This window comes from Cervus elaphus, chromosome 9, assembly GCF_910594005.1.
Source record: "Cervus elaphus chromosome 9, mCerEla1.1, whole genome shotgun sequence".
Lineage (NCBI taxonomy): Eukaryota > Metazoa > Chordata > Mammalia > Artiodactyla > Cervidae > Cervus > Cervus elaphus.
Genome location: NC_057823.1, coordinates 82,483,769 through 82,505,620, shown reverse-complemented (window position 1 = coordinate 82,505,620; position 21,852 = coordinate 82,483,769). Strand labels below are relative to the sequence as shown.

General features: G+C 39.9%; 1 long non-coding RNA gene across 1 annotated transcript in view; it reads right to left on the bottom strand.

Moving 5' to 3' along the window:
* The window catches only part of LOC122700570, a 79,575-nt gene extending 61,027 nt beyond the window's left edge, over positions 1 to 18,548 (bottom strand). Inside the window, exon 1 of the long non-coding RNA XR_006342809.1 lies at positions 18,419 to 18,548. This is a non-coding gene — a long non-coding RNA (uncharacterized LOC122700570). The remainder of the gene's footprint in view (positions 1 to 18,418) is intronic.
* Positions 18,549 to 21,852: the final 3,304 nt, after the last annotated feature.

Below are 21,852 nucleotides of genomic sequence, written 5' to 3'. Positions count from 1 at the left end.
CTTTAGCATAAGGATTATTTTGAGCTGAAGACACAGAGATGCTCTGTAAACAGCAGACGTCACCCTTTCCTAAGGAAAATTTACATTAGAGAGGAAACTTATCCCAGGAAGAGAACTATCACTAGAGATCACTTTTTCACCTGAGACACCTACAGAAGAGGGCAACCACTGTTTTGTTTTTATTAGATACAAAAGACTAATAGATTGTATTAGTTTCAGACGTACCACATAATGATTCAATATCTATGTGTGCATGCTAAGTTGCTTCTGTTATGTCCGACTCTTTGCAATCCCATGGGCTGTAGCCTGCCAGGCTCCTCTGTCCATGGGTTTCTCCAGGCAAGAATACTGGAGTGGGTTGCCATGCTCTCTCCAGGGAATCTTCCCAACCCAGAGATCAAACCCATGTTTCTTACATCCCCCGAATTGGCAGGTATGTTCTTTACTACTAGTACCACCTGGGAAGCCCTGTGAATCCCCTCCTGTGAGTCTGTCTCTTTTACAGGGGCTTTTAGCAAAGAACAATGAAGGTCAGGGGAGGAAATTATTTTTCCTCCCCTATACTTTTAAGTCCCATTACTTTCTTAATCTAGATTTTTTAAATCCTTCATTTAATCTTAATCCTCTATATCCTTTTATCCCTGTCACAACAAATGAAGTGTGTTAGAAGGACTCTAAATTTCTTTAACTTAGCCTTTAGGGCATAAATTCACTACACATTTAGAATTTTAAGGTGTCTAAAGTAATTACCATGTATGTATTGTCAAGAGGGCTTAGCACTTGGTCACTTAGGTTGCCTTCGGACCATGTGAGATAATTAAAGGTCCTGATGCTTATTCTACTATAAAGATAAACTAGTATGAATCAGGTGAGTGTGTTTTCTGCATTTTGAAAGAACTTGGATAACAGAAGTTCAAAAGAAACTCAAAGGATATTCTTGTAAAAGAGTTTTTGAAGACCTGTTGTCTGTTGGCCTCTACCAGAATCAATGCCCCACAATGATGTTGAATTTAAGAAGTCTTCTTCTTGGGCTGACTAGATATACATCCACATCTTCATTCTGTCAGGGAATTATTGTTTGGGATAACCACTTTACAGTTCAAGATTCTCACCCTCTTATTCACTAAGCATATGCCCTGACAAAAACTTTGGTCTAATTGTACTTTTTGTAACATGTACTGCTATGCATACTGTAACATGCTATCACCATGAATAATGCTTGTTCTGGGGACAGGTTGGAGCAGCCAAAAAGAACAAAAGTTATGTAAGAATTTAGGTTGTGGTTTGTTTTTTTAATCCTGAAACTGCCCTGAATAATACTACAGTAGTGAACATATGTCATTATACATTTGTCAAAACTCCTGAAAAGTACACTCGTCATTGGAAGGACTGATGTTGAAGCTGAAACTCCAATACTTTGGCCACCTGATGCGAAGAGCTGACTCACTTGAAAAGCCCCTGATGTTTGGAAAGATTGAAGGCAGGAGGAGGAGATGGCAGAGGATGAGATGGCATCACCGACTCAATGGACATGGATTTGGGTGGATTCCGGGAGTTGGTGATGGACAGGGAGGCCTGGAGTGCTGCAGTCCATGGGGTCGCAAAGAGTCAGACACAACTGAGCAACTGAACTGAACTGAAAAAATCAATCCTCATGTAAACTATGAAGTTTGAGTGGTAATGATGTATCATCACATCACTGATACTAATGTATCAATATAAGTTCATCAATTGTTACAAATGTATCACTGTGATACAAAATGTTCATAGTTGAGGAAGTTGTGTATATAAGCAGGTAGGGGCTATACAGGAAATCTTTTACCATTCAATTTTTCTGTGAATCTAAAACTGCTGTAAAATAAGTAGAGTCTACTAAAAAATGAAATTCAACTCCTCTTACTATACATATATACCTGTACATGTTCTAGAAAACTTTTTTTGGTTTGATGGGATATCAAACCCAATTTGCACCTTGACTGCAAATTGTTTTTACTTTGACATTATGACATTTCAGTAAAAAGAAAACAATGAAAAAAAGTAGGTTCCAAGAAAAATACCAAGAAATCCACCAAAGGAATTAAGTCTGATTCCCAACAGTTGTGGGAAAACCTCAATAGAAATTCAGCCAGTATATTGTCAATTTTTAATTTAACAAATATATCTTCAAGATTTACTAGCCAGGAGAGAGAGTGGTAGGAATTGATACTTGCACATCCTTTTTCAATCATCAGCTGTAACCATCCTACAGGAAAGAATGTTTTCTTTTATTTTCTGCCTTTGATCCATACAGGCCCAGGCTTACAACCTGTCAACAATCTCTTCCAAGCAACCAGCAAGTGAAAAACTTCTGTCGATAAACAGCTCACACACTTGTCTACAGCATCAGAGTAGCTTCTTTCTTATTCTCTGCTAGCACAAAGGACCAGGCTTCATCATGTGCAGCTCCAATAAAGTAACTGCAACCAATTTATTAAAAATAGCAAGACAGTAACCTAGACAGAGCCATTTCTCTGCTTTTATTATATCTACTTCTTCCTCAGCACTGGCTTTCTGAAGCTCCCAAAGGTCTCATTTTTCAAGTCATTTGTCTACTTCCAACTAACCTTGGTAAAAGATGCTAGTGATAAATATGTAATGATTGAAATGAGTCTTTCCTAACTCATTCATGCATACTGAATTAATTATTAATTTTCCAAACATGCTCTTCCTGGGGTCCCCTTACTTATTCTTTCAACTCCAACTGGTCAAGGGCTCAAATCTGCATAATCTTCAGAATTACAACCAGTGAGAATGAAAGTAGAATGGTCAGAAAGCAGAGAGAAGGAAACCTGGTATTTTTAGAAAAGGGTCAGAGGCCATCTCTTATCCCAAATCCCCAAAGACAATGAAAGGAAAAAAAGAAAAGAGGCTATAACCCATTCCTGTAAGTTTAGTAAAGCTTATAAGAAGGCCCAATCTGTTTCTGTTTTTATGGAAATTTGTTTGCCTGTCAAATAAGAGTCAAGATTCTTACTCTGGTGGTAACAAGCCTTGCTCTTAGGTTGGAAAAATAATTTAGAATTTGTCCTCAGAATCATCCTAATATTTTGTTCCTATGTATCTGAACAGAAAGAAAAAGCCCAAGGGTAAGAAATATTTAGAGAGCAAAGAGTGTTAAACTCCTTTAATAGAAACCCTGTAAGTTTTCTCTTTTTTCTCCATTACCAGGTCTTCCTTTTAGGAAGAACTGAAGACAAAAAATCTTGAGATTAATCAGAATACAAGTCCCATGTAATGCATTTCATGTGTCTTCTAATGATTCCTACCAAATTCTAATATGTTAGGAAAAGTGGTCATAGCTGCCAGGCCTTCGTTCTGTCCAAAACCTTCCCCTGTCCCTAGCGAATCTGGTTTTTTTCTAGACCACATTCAACATCTATTCAATTAACTGTCTTCAAAACATCCCATACTCCCAGGGGAAAGTGAATGGGGGTATAGATTAAACAAGATTGGCCATAAGTTAATAATTGTTGAATCTGATTATATGAGAGTTTATTACACTATTTCGTCTACTTTTGTATACTTGAAATTTTTCCTAATAAATTTTCCATAATAATAAGTTTCACCCTCCATCTTCTCAGGAAAGTGCAGTATTTTAAATAAGCTCTGCCCTGAAAAATATCTCCCAGAAAATACTGTAGTACCATAGTTATTCTAAATTCTGTCCCTAAGCATTACAGCAGAGTCCTTCCTTGTCCTTCACTGCACATAATTCAGTTTACATGCTCATTCCTCCCCTCTACTTTAACCTTCTCTTGCACCTAAAAGACATAATCAGCTATTTTGACCAGCCTTTTGTGAATTATTAGTTCTGTGCCCCACCCCCACCCCCAATACCATATACATTTTAAAAGAGGCTAGGAAAAGCAAACCCTAAAAGAATTTCTAGCTAACTGACAGATCAGTAGGGGAAATCATTTGTGGGCAGGACTTCCCTGGTGGCTCAGATGGTAAAGCGTCTGCCTGCAGTGAGGGAGACCTGGGTTCGATCCCTGAGTGGGGAAGATCCCCTGGAGAAGGAAATGGCAACCCACTCCAGTACTCTTGCCTGGAAAATTCCATGGACAGAGGAGCCTAGGCTACAGTCCATGGGGTCACAAAGAGTCGGACACGACTGAGCAACTTCACGTCACTATGTAACCTAAATGCCCTTCCCCAGCCAGGGTACCATCTCTTTGTTGTTGAGAGTGTTGGCCAGGGGTGTGCCAGTAGATGTTTAACAACTGGCTCTTGATGGGAGTGTAAGAGCTCTTGATTTGTAGCTTCTGTTGGTTTTCATGATGCAAATGCTCTCATCATGGCTGAATCCAAACTCCCAAGATGATGTGACTGAATGGGGAGTTGGGAAGCAAGGCACACAGCCAGCTTTTACGAGCTATATGGACTCCAACACACCACTGGCTGAGAAAGCTGCACATAGCTGTTCCTATCTCTGAAGAATGGCCCCCAACTGTCCTTCCCACTCCCGATGAAGAGAGTCACCTCTCAGACCTCATGCAAGGATAGCCTGCAGACAATAACTAAGTAATATGGAGATACAAAATCTCAGCCCCCTTGCCTCAAGGGCAGTGAATTCAGTGATGTGATTTATTCCTCACCTCCATAAATCAGATTATGTTCCTTCAAACCACATCATTGTTCAGCTCTTTCTTATTTCCTATCCAGTTTCCCTCACTTTATCAGCAGGCTTTTTTCTTTAAAGACCATGATCTTAGTATATTACATGTAGCAGAATGCCTACCTGCTTCTAGGAAAGCTAACCTAAGTTACTTTCATAACATGCTCCAAGGGTTAAGCTTTCCCAAACTCTCCCTCTGAAAAAACTTCTAATGAAATGAAGAAATAATTTAATTCCAGGAAGTCCAGACGTATAACCCAACGCATTCAACTACAAACCCCACACTTTTGAAATTTTCTATTTCACAATAAAAATACATGTAAGAGTTTACTCTATATTTCGTAATATATGTGTTTAACATAAAACACGTCCTCCTTTTCCCCAGAGTTCTTAAGTAGAATCAATACTCCAAGGTCCTGGACTGTAATGGTCCCTTTGCCATTTCATCCTTGAAGACGTGCATGCCCCAGTCTGGGAATCCTGAACAAAGGGATGGGGAGGGGGGTCTACATGCAGAACTTGGATGCCAGCCTCCAACTTCAGAATGTCCAGTGTGTTTTGCCAGTCCTTTAGAAACTATCTCTTCAGGACTACAAGCTCGTAATAGACTTGCCCCAAACACACAGTCAACAAATCCCAGTTTCTCCTTTAATCAGGAAGGAAAGGAGGATGGGAGGAGAAAGGAAGGAATTTAGTTGTTGACTGTTAGAATTCAGAGTGATCTTCAAGCATGCGTTCTAGTCTTCTGTTTCACAGATGAGAAAATTAAGAACTGAGGCATAAAAGTCATTTGCTGAAGGTCAAAAATTCAATCAAAGCTGGAACCAAATTTGTCATGTCTCTGCTAGCCCACGCAGACTGTCCAGATTTTGAAGACAGCCTTGGTTAGGATCAGTGCAGGAAGTGAAAGTAAAATATCCCTGCTGATACCCCAGGGTGGAGTGCTGGTTTACTTAGCAAGGCAGCCTTCAGACTCCAAGTGAGAATTTGAAACTGCCTCTTCATCTGAAAGGAGACCTAAGTGAGAATTGCCTGGTACTTCTCAACTGGAGTCCCTTGATAATAGATGGTCTGAGAATGCCCTCTGGTGACTTTCTGCTGCGTGTTCAGGCAATTTAGAGATGAGGTGGCTGCAGAGGAAAAGGACAAAGAGAAGCTGGACTCCTGGAAATGGTTTTCCCCTCCAACAAATGTAGTGTGGGTGTTCTGTCAGCAAACTATGGAAGGATCCAACTGAGAAGTATGGTAAATACATAATACATGGTTATCCCTCTGTGGCATTTGTCTTCTGTTCTCTAACAATGACTATAATTCTTTTTAATTACACAATTATTTCAATACTTGCTGAAGTCATATTATATTAATACAAGGCATAGAAACAACAACAAATTGGTAGGCATGAAATTTTCTAACACAATTTTAATTTAGGCATATCCTTCTCCAATTTACTGTATAATGTGACCACCATTTCCCAAGAAAATTAACAAAAGCATACCCCTAGGCCTTCAGATTGGAACTCATCTTCTCAAGGTCACTGCCACTTCATTTTTAGTGATACATATTTGAGAAAAAGAACACTGATGCTTATGTTCCAGGATATACCCCTGAATTAGTTGGAAGGAACATTCCAGTGAAGCAATGGGTAAAGGGAGACTACAATGCAATGAACGGTTTTCTAGGACTAAGACCCTTTAAACCTTATATAGATCCAAAATATAAAATGTTAGATTTGGAAAGGAGACCATCTATTTCAACATTCCCTCATACCAGGACCAGTAATAGTAATAGCTGTCACGTGTCAGGTATTTGCTAGGTGCCAGGTAATGTGCTAAGCACTTCATAGGGATTAATTTAAGTCCTCAAAACAACCATAGGAGAAAGAAACTGTGATTATCCAGGTTCACACAGCCACTAGTGAAACTAGAACTCAGACATCAACAAATTCATCAAGCCCCAAGGCCACGCTTTTTTGCCATTCTGACATATGGCCTTCACAACTCTCTGAAACAGCTATCCTGCCCCCTCTCCTTAAATTTATCCAATAATGAGCAAATCCCTCTATTATCTGACAGCTCTTATTGCTTAAAGAAATCCAGCTGCCCCATGTTTTGTACCCTTTGGTCCTATTCTGCCTTTCAGAACTACATAGGAAGCTAAGCCCTGTTGTGCTTGACATGCCTTTAAATATTTCAAACCAAGTATCAGGTCATCAGTCCCATCTCCCAGCCTTCTTTGCTCCAACCTTGCCATCCCCAAGGCCTTCAACTTTTTCAAGTATAATTAGTTTCTAGGCTTTTCACTATTAGGGTTCACTCCAGCTTGCTATCACCTCTCCCCACAAAATATAAATGTAACGGCCAGTGCAGAACAACACTCTAAGTGTAGCGTTACTATTACTTCCTTTGTCAAGATCATATTTTTAACTAAAAAGCAGCAGAAGATGACCTTAGTTCTCACAGCGGCCCACATCCAATTGCTATTCAGACAGAGCCCACAGTCAGCAAGCATTCTCAGCCTTTCTCATCAAGAAAGTAAGACCACCTCCAGCCCATAAGTGCACAGTACATGTTTAACCAAAATGAAGAAGTTTTTACTTTAAACTTTATATTCTTCCTTATTCTCATTTCTTAATGTTTCTTCTCTATTAATATCAGCCAAATCTCATGTCAAGATGATCAAAAGGTGGTGTCCACAAATAGAGCCCTGCAGCCTCCCTCCCAAATGCCCCCTGCATATCACTGTCCACTGGCCATGGGTTCTTTTAGTTTAACTATCACCCAGTTCATATATCTTCATCGTTCCCACAAGGACATCATAAGAGACTCTATCAAAGGTCTTCCTGAAATCCAGACACATTTTGTCTGTGGCATTTCCCCTCCCTACCAGTCTCCCCAGTCTATCAAAAAAGGAAATGAGGTTAGTTGGGCATATCTTATGTTTAAGCAAACCCACATTTAGTGAATCCATATTTATATGTGCCAACAGGCTCAATGGGATTTTTTTCAGAAAATGGAAAATTCCTCCAAGATACCAAATTTTGAACAGATTTGAACAAAGAATTGACATTTTAGCTACGTTTTCTTCACTTCTAAAAGTGCTTCGCAAAAATACACTTTCTGGACCATCACTGTCATCATGGAGTTCAGCATCAATAAAAGTATAAATCCACTTAATCCTACACTTCCAAACTACAATTAAACTTTAAAATTATATTAACTGGGATTGGAATGTTTTCTGAATCACACTCTCACCAGAGAAATAAATCTTGCCAAAACAGTTTGATACCTGGATTGAGTTCTATAGTCAGTGCACATAAGTTTTACTTTCTAGACCTTCTAGTGCTGTCATTCTGGACAATGAAAGCTGAACTGGTGCTGAAAGATTTCTAGATCATAGACAAAGATTCCATTGTGAAAGCATTCCATAGAGCCCAAATTTTAGAAATTGAATGAAAACATTTTTAAAAGACACTAATTACAAAAAGTAATCTATCACTTAGAATATATCAGGCATGTTCTCAGAGTTTTACAAATATGATCTCATCAATCTTCATAAAAACCACTTGTGATAGTGCTTTTATTTCTTCATTTTAATGAAGAGAATATGAAGGCACAGAGAGGTTAAGTGACTTGGCCAAGGACACACAACTAGGAAATGGCATGGAGTTCCCATACTGAAAATTCAGTTTTATGCATAAAACTCAAGCAAAATAATTTATAGACATTCCATTACCTCTCTAGGCATTCTCCAAAATGTCCTAAATACTTTTATATTTCTCCTCATATCAATTGGCAATGTTACGTTCATCTTCATAGAAGAATAAGATAGAAATGTAGACAGTAAGAAAAAGTAAGCAATATTCAGGGCCATGCATGGACTGGTTTTAGTTTAAAATTCTTAAAAGATTTAGTTTTAATTCACTGACTTCATTTTAACTCCTGATCCTTATGGCAGCCCCAGGTTTGCTACACTGTCTGACCTTTAGTAGGTATTGAATAAGTCTTTATTGAATTCAATTAAATTGATTTGTTTTTGAGGCATTTCCAAGTTGCCATATATAAAAATAGTAATAACAGTTCCAATGATGATTTCAAAATCCTTTCCAAGTCTTGTTAGTCTATCTTCTTTCTTATAAAAGGTTTAGATCTGTATTTCTAGATAAGCAAGAGTTTGGATACTTGTCCTCAGAAAGGAGAGTAAGTTACTAGACATAAGTCCTTAAAGAATACCCTAGAATGGTTACATTTCAAGCAAATTTGAACTAGTATAATATTTTAAGATTAATAAAATCTTTTCATGTACAAAATTTGAAGTAAAAAGACCCTGATGCTGGGAAAGACTGAACCAAAGGAGAAGAGGAGGGCAGAGGATAAGATGGTTAGATAGCATCACCAACTCAACAGACATGAATTTGAGCAAACTCTGGGAGATAGTGAAGGACAAGGAAGCCTGGCGTGCTGCTGTCCATGGGGTTGCAAAGAGTTGGACATGACTGAACGGCTGAATACACAAATCCCCCAAATTTAAGTTCTTTTCAAGGATCACATAATTTCAAAGCTGGCAGGCCCTATGAATTGTAAAACTGAGTTGAGGCTATTGCCTAAATTATGCAAGTTTTAAATTACGCAAAGTCTTCAGGGCCACATCCTTTTCATAAAATGCCACTAGCCTTTACACATAACCATGGGACAGCATAAATGAAGAGCTAATTTATAAGCTTGGTAGCTAAAGCTTGGAGGCCAAACAGACTCAGAAGCCTCAAGCCAAAAAGCTGTCCTCCACTTCTCAAAAATCTATGGCACTACAAAGAACAATGCCAGGACATGAAATGAAAAGATGAAACTAAACTGAAGAGGCCCATGACCGCTTTGTACCCATACATCCAAATGCTCATGGTGATGGCCCTGAGACAGCAGGCTCCTGGGAGCTCAGAGAACCAGGCTCCGTTCTCCACCAAACTCTCCAGTCCTAACAGAACCATAAGCTCTCAGACTTCATCTGGGTGAGAAACCACAGCTCTCAGAAGCCACATCATTTGAGGGTGAGAAATGTTGACAGATAGACAAGTTACAAAACGACAAAGTGAGTTTCGCATGTTGCGCACTTGAGCAATGGCTAGAAATGTTTCCGACCAGTTCCACAGAGCCAGGCAAAAACACTCACATTCAGAGAGTGTGAGAGGGAGCAGAAAGACTAAGAGTCTATCATTTCCCCTCTCCATCACATGCTCACTGAAATTGTCCTTGGTCCCTGTTCCATGGAGTCATTAGAACAGAACAAAAATCTAAAATCGGAAGGAACTGGGGCAAAGATTGGGGGTGACAATGAAGCGAATGGGGCTAGAAATCTTTTACAAGCATGTATGAATCTGCAATAATACATTGCTTCTTTTCTTGGGTCTTACCCTTCTGTGGCCTTCCTAATTAGGAAAAAACTAAAGCCAGTCACTTTTGGTGTCTGTATCAACCTTGTAAGACACACTAAATTCTCCCTGTAATGCATAACTGTCAGCCTCCCTCACTCATCTGGAGTGATTTTTCCAATTAACCACGACAGGCATTTCACTCAAGCCCCCTATTTTAACTCAGAGGCCGGGTCCTGAAGAATGAGACTTCAGGCGGCTGCTGACACTTCTTTTGTCTTACAAGCTATTCTAGACAAACAATATTGACTACAAATTTGTCAGGACTTTCTATGGCCATCAATCATTCCTGCCCTTTGCCTTCTTAGGTGCCCCTGAGTTTCCTCTCACTCCTATCCTTAAAAAAATAAATAAATAAAGCAAAAAATTAAAATCCCTCAAAGTCTGAGTCAGTACATGTCCTGAGGTATCTGGAATTTGAAGGTTCATTTGCTACAAATAACGTATCCCTTACATAGGAAATTAAAAGCTATAAAATGATACACTGCCTCAATAAGGTGAATGCCATAGCCTCATGTCAGAATGCTTTGGGGTCTGTTTTGTTGTTCTTGTTGTTGTTTTTGTTCTTATACAAAATCTCAGAAAGTACAAGACAGGAAAAGATTTAATCCACAGGTCCCAAACCCCACCACCTTCAGCAAGCAGAATTATAAACGATAAAAACCCTAGGTGTAAGAAAATCAGGACCTATTGACACTGGGGTGTGCATCCCCACTCAGTTTTTCCAGGACTGTGCTAACCAAACAAAGCACATCTGAGGGCCAAATTCACAGCAGGTGCCGCCAGTTTGTAACCGCCGGTCTAGTGCACACACACACACATACACACACGCACACTCAGTATGTGTACTGGGTGTTATAACTCTTCCTTTCTCTCCTATGGTCGTATGTGTGTGTATTTTTTTTCAGACTGAAAGTGAAGAGTAAAAAACAAAAAAGAATATAGACTCAGTTCATACATAGTTCAGACAGGCAGGATTCAGAGGACTCAGCCTCTGTTAAAAGAAAAAGAGCTCCTGTACCCATATTCCTTGATAGTCAAGATTACCAGTGGCCAACACTTTGAACTCTGCCCCCATCTCCACCCTGTGAGCACTAAAACAACCGCAGCATCCAGAACTGTAACTCTCCCAAGTTCATCTTCAAGCAACCAGAGAGGTACTTTTCCTGCTCAGAAAAGGCTATGACCATTCCCAAGAGCTCCTCTGCTGAGCTCAAATTAGGTCAAGGGCCCACACTGTGGCAAGCCCTAAGGCAGGCTGGTCTGGGTCTTCTGAAAAAATGTCTGATACTAGCTCCAGAACCTCTAAAGTTACGGTTGACTTGAATGAGAAGAAATTCGTTTTTTCAATTAAAGTTTAAAATTTTCTTTTCTCTCCAAAGTTTTCTTAGCCGACATGCTGGCAATCCATCAGCTCGGATGACAGAGATGAAGAGGACTAAGACCTAGGTGTCACTTTCTTACTGCTTTCCTGCTGCACCTCTATCACTTGAAGGAACAAACTGTCCTCATATACGACATATAGGCTGCTTCCTCAGCAAGTTCGTACATATATAATTACAGTGCTATTCGCAGGTCTGGCTCATAATAAAAGCTAAAGTCAACATGCTTAAATATAAAGCAGACATTTCAAAGAACATCTAGTTAACATAGAAACTAATTTCATTTTTTTTTCTTTTTCCTGATTTATGAGGACTAGTCACAAACTGATGTAGATTCAAAGCAGGAGACAGGGGTGGGGAATGGGTCTCAGGATCTGACCGTTTTGGAGCCAGTGCTTGAACCACAAGAGAAAGTATCTGGTCTGAAGCCAGCAGTAGAATCATCACAACAGACAATGCAACCAATTTAAGGGGGAAAGGAGTTAGGCAACGTACTAAAAACCACAGGCCTGATCTACATTTTTTAAACTTATGACCATGTCTGGAAAAGTGGCTTAACTCTTCTGTGCCCTGTGTTCCAACTCTCAGAGCTCCATGAGACTCAACTGCTACCCCTCTTCTACGTTAGGTATGAGTGAGGATGCCCAAACCTGCACAACTCTCAGAATACCCTAGGAAGAAAATCTTTTTTCAAAAATGAAGGTTCTCTACCCTCACCCAAGGTCTTACTCTTGGCCTACTAAATCAGAAATCTGCAGCCTGAGGCAGATTTAAGAAAGTATCTAGGTGAATCTAATGATCAATCAGATTTAGGAATCACTGGCCTAGAGCAAAGTGACAAACATATGGCATCTGAGTCACTTCTTCTACTCCTTCATCCGTGGCAGACATTAATAATCAATATTAGCACTCTTTTCCATTGAGCCCAGCCAAAGCCTCAGAATTCTTCTCCAAGTGGAACTCGAGGCAGCCACCACCAGTCAGCGAGAGCTGGCTCATAAATTGAAATCTATCTGCCACCCCTGAGTGAGAATCAACTAGCCCAACAATATTTTGTGCTCAGTTGTACTTTCAGCCCAGCACCTGTTAATAGAATAGCTCTACAGTACAGTAGTTCCCCTTACCTATGATTTCCCAGGTTTCAGTTACCCATGGTCAATGGAAGCCCAAAAATATTAGTTGGAAAGTTCCAGAAATAAACAATTCATAAATTTTAAGTTGTATGCCACTCTGAGTAGTATGATGAAATCTTGCTGCACCCTGCTACATCCTGCCCTGGTGTGAATCATCCCTTGGTCCAGAGTACCCCTCCCATTAGTCACTTGGCAGCCACCTGGGTTATCAGACCCACCATCATGGTATGTTACCACACAAACAGTTGTCTTACTTAAATTAACCCCTATTTAATTACAGCCCCAAAGTACAAGAGTAGTGATGCTGGCTATTCAGATATGCCAAAAAGAAGCTATAAAGTGCTTCCTAAGTTAAAAGGTGAAAGTTCTCAACTTACTGAGAAAAGAAAAAAAATCATATTTTGAGGTTGCTGAGTTCCACAGTAGGAAGAAATCTTCGATCCATGAAATTGTAAAGAAGGAAAAGAAATTTGTACTAGCTTTGCTGTCATGCCTCAAAAAGCAAAAGTTTTGGACACAGTGCATGATAAGTGCTTAGTTAAGATGGAAAAGGCATTAAATTTGTAAGATATTTTGAGAGAGAGAGAGAGACCACATTCACATAACTTTTATTATAGTATTTGTGATAATTGCTCTATTGTAGTTATTGTTGTTGATCTCTTACTGTGCCTAATTTGTAGATCAAACCTTATCATCAGTTCAGTCACTTAGTCATGTTCAACTCTTTGCGACCCCATGGACTGCAGCACGCTAGGCTTCCCTGTCCATCACCAACTCCTGGAGTTTACTCAAACTCATGTCCATCCAGTCGGTGATGCCATCCAACCATCTCATCCTCTGTCATCCCCTTCTCTTCCTGCTTTCAATCTTTCTCAGCATCAAGGTCTTTTCCAATGAGTCAGTTCTTTGCATCAGGTGGCCAAAGTATTGGAACTTCAGCTTCAGTATCAGTCCTTCCAATGAATATTCAGTGTTGATTTCCCTTAGGATTGACTTGTTTGATCTCCTTGCAGTCCAAGGGACTCTCAAGAGTCTTCTCCAACACCACAGTTCAAGAATATCAATCTTCTGCACTCAGCTTTCCTTATGGTCCAACTCTCACATCCATACGTGACTACTGGAAAGACCATAGCTTTAACTATACAAACCTTTGTCAGCAAAGTAATGTCTGCAGAGAAGAAAAAAACAAAAACCTTTTCATAGGTATGTGTATAAGACAAAACATAGTATATATAGGATTCAGCACCCACTGGGAGTCTTGGAACAAATCCTTCAGAGATAATGGGGGATTACTGCAAAATCCTTTCAGGTTTACAAAATCTTTTCAAATACCTGATCTCAGAAACTTTGTGAGGGGAGAAAGGCACATATATTTCAGATTTGACAGGTGAGGACACTGAAAGTCACTGCAGCTTTGTCCTGTCCAGAGTCAGAGAGCTGGTGAGGAGCAAAGACACAATATCCGTCCTGATTCCCTGCCTCCCAGACAAGCATTCTTCCTTCTACATTGAGCTGGACATGGAGTGTTAGGGCAGCATGACCACCTGAGCCTAGCAAGAAACTGAGACAACACACAGAGAAGGAGAAATATCCTATGACATCCCTTATATGTGGAATCTTAAAAAAAAAAGAAGATACAAATAAATGAAATTACTTACAAAAGAGAAAGAGACTCACAGACTTAGAGAAATGGTTGCCAGGGGGAAGGATGCAGGAAAGGGGTAGTTAAGGAGTTTGGGATCAACATGTACACATTGCTATATTTAAAATGGATAACCAACAAGGACCTACTGTATAGCACATGGAACTCTGCTCAACATTATGTGGCAACCTGGATGGGAGAAGGGTTTGGCGAAGAACAGATACATGTATATACATGGCGGAGTCCCTTTGCTGTTCAACATTGTTGAATAGTCACAACTAAAGCTATCACAATATTGTTTATTGCTATACCCCAATTCAAAATAAAAAGTTGTTTTTTTTTTTTAAAAAGAAACAGACAACAGCGCAAACAGTGCCGAAAAGGACACTCGGGCTCGAGAGGTTTAGTAAGTGGAGCAAGGTCACAAAGCTGGAGAGCCAGGTCTCTAACCAGTCTGTCTGACAGGGTTCTGTGTTCTTTCTGTCTGGACAGCAGCCTCGCACACAGCCCAGACTAGCAAAGGGAATTTCCTTTCCTCTCTGCTGCCCACCCCTCATCGACCCTCATTCCCTGCTCCTCTTTCTCTCCCTCCTCTCAGCCTAGTACCCTTCCTTCCACTAGTACCATCCTCTTAGCCACACGTACCTCTCCACAGCCCGCCCCCTTCTTGCCCTGGCTACTGCCTTCCAAAAGCAGAAGGAAACCGCCCAGCTTACTCAGAGCAGCACCAGCCAACTGACTTAAGATAAGACAAGCACCTTGGCAGTGAGATGTGAATATAAAATTGCAAACAGCTTTTGAAGTCGCAGATCCATAATCTTCTAAGCCAAAGAAGAGGGGTTTGCGTCTAGTCCTCCTTGTCTAAATCAACACTCCAAAGGTCTGAAATGAGTCCAGCCAGCCTTCGGATGTGATCTCACAAGCCTGCCTGCCACACACATGCATTTCCAGCCTGTCGCCTGGGCACAGCCCCCACGGGGCATGTCATCACTTGATACAGGGGACGTGTTTCTGCTGAAATCAAAGGGAAGGGATGTGTTTTGCTGCCCTTTCATGTGCTCAAAATGTCCCAACTGACGTGGTTGGGCCCTTATCTCTTTAAGAAACTAAGCACTTTCAAGTTTAGGAGGATGCTGAGGCTTTCAGAACACAGAGGCTGGTCAGAATCCCACTGCCACTTACTAGTGAGAGACCTTGATCAAGATACTTAATATCTCTCATCTAAACTTTTCCATCTGTAAAATGGAAATCTAACAATAACTCTTTTGCTATAAAGTTATTGTAGATATTAAAATTGTTGCTCTATGTAAAGAATGTAGTCCAGTGGCAGGAACAGAGGAAGCTATAGGTATTAACCCCACTGTGGATTTTAAAACAGCAACAGAAGGTTCAGGACACATAACATATAACCTCTGGATGTTAGATGGCATCTCAACAGGTCCTCATAGTATTTTAGGGTCACAGTAAATAGGTTTAGATGATCAAGCATAAAGCTCTAATGTTTATGCTATCATTATTATCAATGAAATGATTGCATGCATTGGAAGTTACAAGAATAAATCTTCTTTTAGAATTGTCAGCTTAAAATAACAACACTTGCTGAGAATATGCATGATTTTTTAGATCTTTATAATTTACATTTCCAAATTTTCTACAAAAAGCATGCATCATTTTATGGTCAGAAAAATTAAAACAAAAATACAAATATAATAGATTTAAGAAAAACATGCTTTATAGTATATAAACACAGTATCTTCAGGAAACTGCAATCAAACAATAAATAAGTACACTGTGAATGCATGATGGCTTCCCCTACTGGCCCAACTGGACATTTTTTTCAGAAAGTTTTAGAGCCTTAAGTACCCAAATCCACATAGAGATGGGCCCTAGATAATGCTCAGACAGGATCAGCAGTACTTTCAGCCCAGAGAAAAACAAAATAATTTTTTACAGTTGGAAGCCACCACCTGAGTTAGTTCCATTTACGTATGCATGAAACCTCAGCCACACACATACACACACACGTTCACACACACAACCTGAATACTGAGTTTCATTTCCCCTGCTTTATTCCTGTGAAGTACCAGACAGATATTGGCAGCCCCTGTGTCACTTTTTTCTTGGTGCGCTCTGGAAATTTCAGCCTTTTTCCCCACTTTAAATAGAAATATCCTCAATTAGGGCATTATTTCAATTGGTAAAATATTAGTTTAATATTAAAGCTCTATAAGTAAGAAAGTTTAAAAACTGATGTCTGAGACACAGTTTGAAGTACTCACATAAGAAAACGTAGGAGCTGGAGTGAATCTAATCTGTTCTTTGGATCTATAAGCAGAGGAACCAGCCGGGTCACTTGGCATGGGAAAAAAGCCCACTGGACCTCAACGTTGGCTACTGTTTGGTGGTAAATTAGGGGTCTCTCAGAGGCTGAGAGAGGTCTGAACCAATTCCAAATTTGGAAATTTAATGAATACATTTAAAAATGAATACATGCTTAAACACTATGACAAAATTATATTTAATATGTTTACACTTAGCAAATGAATGCTTTTGATCTAAGAATAATTTTAATAACCACATATATTCCTTCTTTGGAAGGGAGCTTCAGAAGTCAAATTTTGAGTGAAGCTCCTCAGTTATGTGAGGCTAAAGCCCAGTGGCTCCCTACCCTGCCCCTGTAATGGACCTGAGAAAATTCAGTAGAGGACAGGGTGAGGATAGCATTCTCTCCCATGCTGATGTAAACTTGGCTCCATCACCCTTGGTCCTGGTGATATCAGAGGCAAGGAAAACAAAAGCCTGGATGAAAGACCACATTGAGAGCAGTCCAGGCCTCAGGCGACCCTTGAGCTCCTTTTTCTAAAACTGGGACATATGACATCCAAAGCAAGAAAACCTATCCTGAAATTACTGTCTCTGCTCTTGGGTAATCATGCTGTTAATGGCCTCATTCCCTTCTCCCATCCCCCTCTAGACTTTGTCATTTTCACACAAGATAGATTCATTCTAAGACCACAGCATTCAATAATATCAAAGAGGAAAAACTGGTTCAAAGTTACCAAAGAGGAAAGTTGGCTCCTCGAAGATGGTGATAAGCAGTCTTAGCTCCAAAGCCCCTGGGGGTTGGGGAAGGGGAATAAGATGATGATAACAACCTATGTAAATATACATCTACGGGATGAAGAGATAATTACACACGCTGGTCTTTACTGGGCATCCATGTGATGACTCCCTGACACAGGTCCCCTGAAGCACAGAAGCAGAAAGACAAAGAAAAAGCCTCTGGGATTTCTAAGTCATGTTAGTTGTGAAAGGAAGACAGGGAGAATGATTCACAAGCCTTCCCCAAATTATCTCATGACAACCTCATCCTTTCCTCTGTTCAGGGACATAAAGATGTTAGCTCAGCAACTGTTCATCTCAAGTTCCCACATTCTCCATAATCCTCTCTCAAAGGTCTGGTACAAAGTGCATGTGGTAAATGTCAACCGACCTACATTAGTACTCTACAAATAAGTTAGGGCTTAGATTCAGAAATCCTTAATTCCTTGTTGGTAAGCCTCCCACTTAGGCCTTCATATACATGCAGTTATTCAGTTATGCTTGTTCTACATGACATCAAAACATGCCATTTATGATTATTCACTGCGCACCTCTCCCCCTCCTCCATACACACACACACACACACCCCTTCCCCGTTGTAAGAACACTGTTTCACTTTGTGGCTTGGCAGTTTGAAAAATAATAATATTTTTTTCCAGGAAGAGTATCAGAGGAAAGAAAATACAGAATGATGGATCTATTTAATTTAAGGAAAAACAAAAGTGATTTTCCAAGGAAAAAGGAGGGTCTGGCATTAACAGAAGTTCATGCCACCTAAATGTAAGAAGCCAAATGGATAAGTTCTTTATAAATAAGTGTGAATTTTACACAAGACAAAAAAAAGAGAGAGAGAGAGAGATGAAATTTTCTCTTCATGAAGAGAACTAAGTATAAATGCTCCTTGGGTCAGAAACAAAACATGTTAACACCAGACTGCAGGAAACCATCCTCAGCAGAAGAGAAGTCCTGCTGAGAATACTGGACCCAGGCCAGTGGTAAGCTTCACTCTACCTCTCTGCTCAGAAGACAGAGCTTATTCTCCCTTCTGGACACACACACTGCCAAATCTCAGACACTCACCTACTTGTCTGTTTTGTAAGCAAGTCTCCAAAAGAAGATTAGGTCATGAGAAACGGATGGCCACATTTCTTTAAAATCTATAGAAGTGAAGAATGAATGCACTTCATAACATCCCCCTCAGTAAGAAACTGTCCGTGTGTCAACACTACTGACCCAGGATTTGCAAGACATCCATTGTATAAACATAGGCAGCCCCATTGGTCACTGGTCTCCCTCAAATTAGATGAGAGGTTGCTCTTACAAAATGAGTTTTACTAGTAGAACGTGGCCAGATTGCTTTTCATACACTCTCCCCTACAAGCCTGTGGTCAGTGCCTTTTAAAGCATCTGAGAGTAATGAAAAATGTATCAAAGGCATCAAGGTGATTTATCAGGAAGACTAGTGTTTCCTGATAGTAACAATAGCAATAATAACAACAATAACAGCGGCTGATCACTGCTTTCAAAAAAGCTGAGAAAAAGAACTTTACTTCAAAAAAACTGAGGAATAAAAGCTTTTTTCCTCTTGGTTTCAAAGGACTTAGTACTTTCATACTCACTATACACTCTGTAATTGCCTTTACACATTTGTCTCTCCCACTGGTTGGTGGATTTCATAAAATCCTGCCCTATTCTTATTCATCTTTTTATGCATAGAGACTTCAGGGTAAGTAGAAAGGAACAGACTCTCACTAAGTGTTTGATGGATAGATGAATGTATGAAGAAATCCTGTGCACCAAAGCACCTCAGGAAATAATATCCAAAATTCTTGAGATAAAAATGAGAGAGATCATCAAAGTAAAATTTCCCACACGAATTATCCAAACATTGAGAGGACGTCATTAGATTTCATCAGTGATTCAATACAAATAATTACATGAGTATTCTAGATAAGGGAATGTTGAAATGTGCACTTATCATCACTGACACTATCGGAAACACTGGCCGTACCCAAAATAGCTACAGTTTGTGCGACCTGGAAAAGAGACAACAATGAAGGGTCTAGAGGTGATAGTGTCAGTGTCTCTGGGAAGTCTGGAAGCTGTTGTCTCCAACAGGAGGGTTTAAGGAAGCTGAGGGCAGTTTGTTCTCTTGACCCCAGGGTTAGCACTTAGCGAGGGGCAGGAAGTTGGAAAAGGACCCAGGGTCAGACCTCTACAATGGTGTGAAGTAGATGAAATTTGTCTCCACCTCCTCTTTCACTGACCTCCTCATTGTCTCTCCACTGACCCTGATTTGTCTGTCCTCAGTAATCACACTGAGGAAGTTCCAGCAGAGAAATTCAGACTAAGGTATAAATTATTTATAATGGTTGTACAAGTTAGTTCCCTGTGGACATGGCCTTTTTAATAAGAAGCAGTGTTGTTACTCCAAGAAATAATAGTGAAATAGTAGAATTTCTATCGTGAATATACAAGGAATATGTTTGTCTATGCCAGCTTGGAGTTGACTAGGTAGCTACCCTCTGAATTAACTATTGACTATCAACAATAGAAACCTTTTTTTTTAATCTTTGGAAATTGAAGATTCAGGCCCTGGATCTCCTGTGACTATATGACTATTTCTATTTAGAAAACACTTTTACCTTCTAGAGTGGTTGATAAAAACCAAGAGGATATCGGATATCAGTGATTCTCTAGAGACCCCAAGTGGTCAGAATAGGAACTCATTTTTGTATTCAATAGCAAATAGAATGAGGGAAGATATGGGAATACTAACGGGGCAAAATAAAGACCTACAATTTGGTGATCTCTATTAAGGAAACAGGGCTTTCCTGGTAGCTTAGTGATAAAGAATCCGCCTGCCAATGCAGGAGATGCAGGTTCAATCCCTGGGTTGCGAAGATCTCCTGGAGAAGGAAATGGCAACCCACTCCAGTATTCTTGCCTGGGAAATCCCATGGACAGAGGAACCTGGCAGGCTACAGTGCATGGGGTTGCAAAATGTCAGGGATGACTTAGCAACTAAACAACAACAACAATTAAGGAAACATTTGGAACTTTCAATGATGACAGTTTCAGCCATTTACTTTTCCTCTGCTTTTGCTGCCCTATCCTTTCTCTTTATAATCTGTGTTATAATTCCATTTGCCTGAATGGCTTTGAGGGCACTTAGCCTTATTGGGGTCCTTACTGTCCATTTTCATTGTTTTACCTGGCTTGTCCACAAAACAAAAACCAACTTGCCCTTCAAAGTATCCAACTGAGAGTTTCTTGCGTATATTCAAAGGACTCCTACATCTTGTTTCACTCTGACATTCACGTGGTCTTTTGTTACTTGATTCTCACATATACCAATGCGTACTCTCAGATAAATACAAGAATATGCTATTGCTGCCTTTGATTTTTCACCCTTCTTCTGCCAGGAGAGTGTTTCTTCAGGGGCATCAAATGGACTATCCCAGTGTATTCAACTTTAAGTGCTGGATTTTAGCTTCCTAAAGAACTAGATTTCTCAGTTCATTGTGAAGCTCAGGAAACACAAATGGCCAAGTTTTTTCTTTCAGAGATGATCCTTCCCAATGAATAAAAACAATCTCCATGGATTTGTGGTAAAAGAAATATAGGTATCTATGTTAACCTGATGCTTTATTTGCTATACTTTTTATGCATACATTTTATTTTACTCTCCCAAATTTTCTTATCTAACTGCTAAAATTATATAGATATATGTCATATATTAAAATACATACTGACCAATATTGTACTAGAAGGACATTTCTCTAGAATTAGACTGTGATTCCTCCTGGCTTTGAACTAATCATATCTCATAATGGAAAGAGGTGAATTGCATCAAAAGGAATGGGGAGTATGATCTGCAAACACATCATCTATAAATCTTACTGAGCTCCTGCTTTGCCTTGAAGTTCTAGTCCAAGATCATAAACAGGTTTCTCTAATTCATCTTTGAGAATCACTATGTCAGATGAAGCCCTTCTCATTTAATTCTGAGAGGTCTGGATTTGAGACTGAGAGTAGGTCAGGCCAATGATAGCGGCAGCATAATCATCACTCCTTTCGTCCTTCCAATTCTCCCTTTTGGAATAGCATTGTCTATCCTACGCCTGCCCTACCACTGTATTTTGGAAGGAGTTGTATTTTGTCTGGTTTCACAGATTCACAGCTGGAGAGGAATTTTGCCACAGGAATGAATCATACCTCAAGTCTCACGGATATCTGATTTAGATATTTAGATGAGACTTTGGACTTTTAGATTTCAGAATGGATGCTGGATTGAGTTAAGACTTTTGGAGCTGCTGGGATGAACTGAATGTATTTTGCATGCTTCTTGTTGTTGTTTAGTCACTAAGTCATGTCCGACTCCTTTGTGACCCCATGGACTATAGCCTGTCAGGCTTCTCTGTCCATGGGATTTCCCAGGCAAGAATTTTGGGGTAGGTTGCCATTTCCTCCTCCAAGGGATCTTTCTGACCCAAGGATCAAAGCCCTGTCTC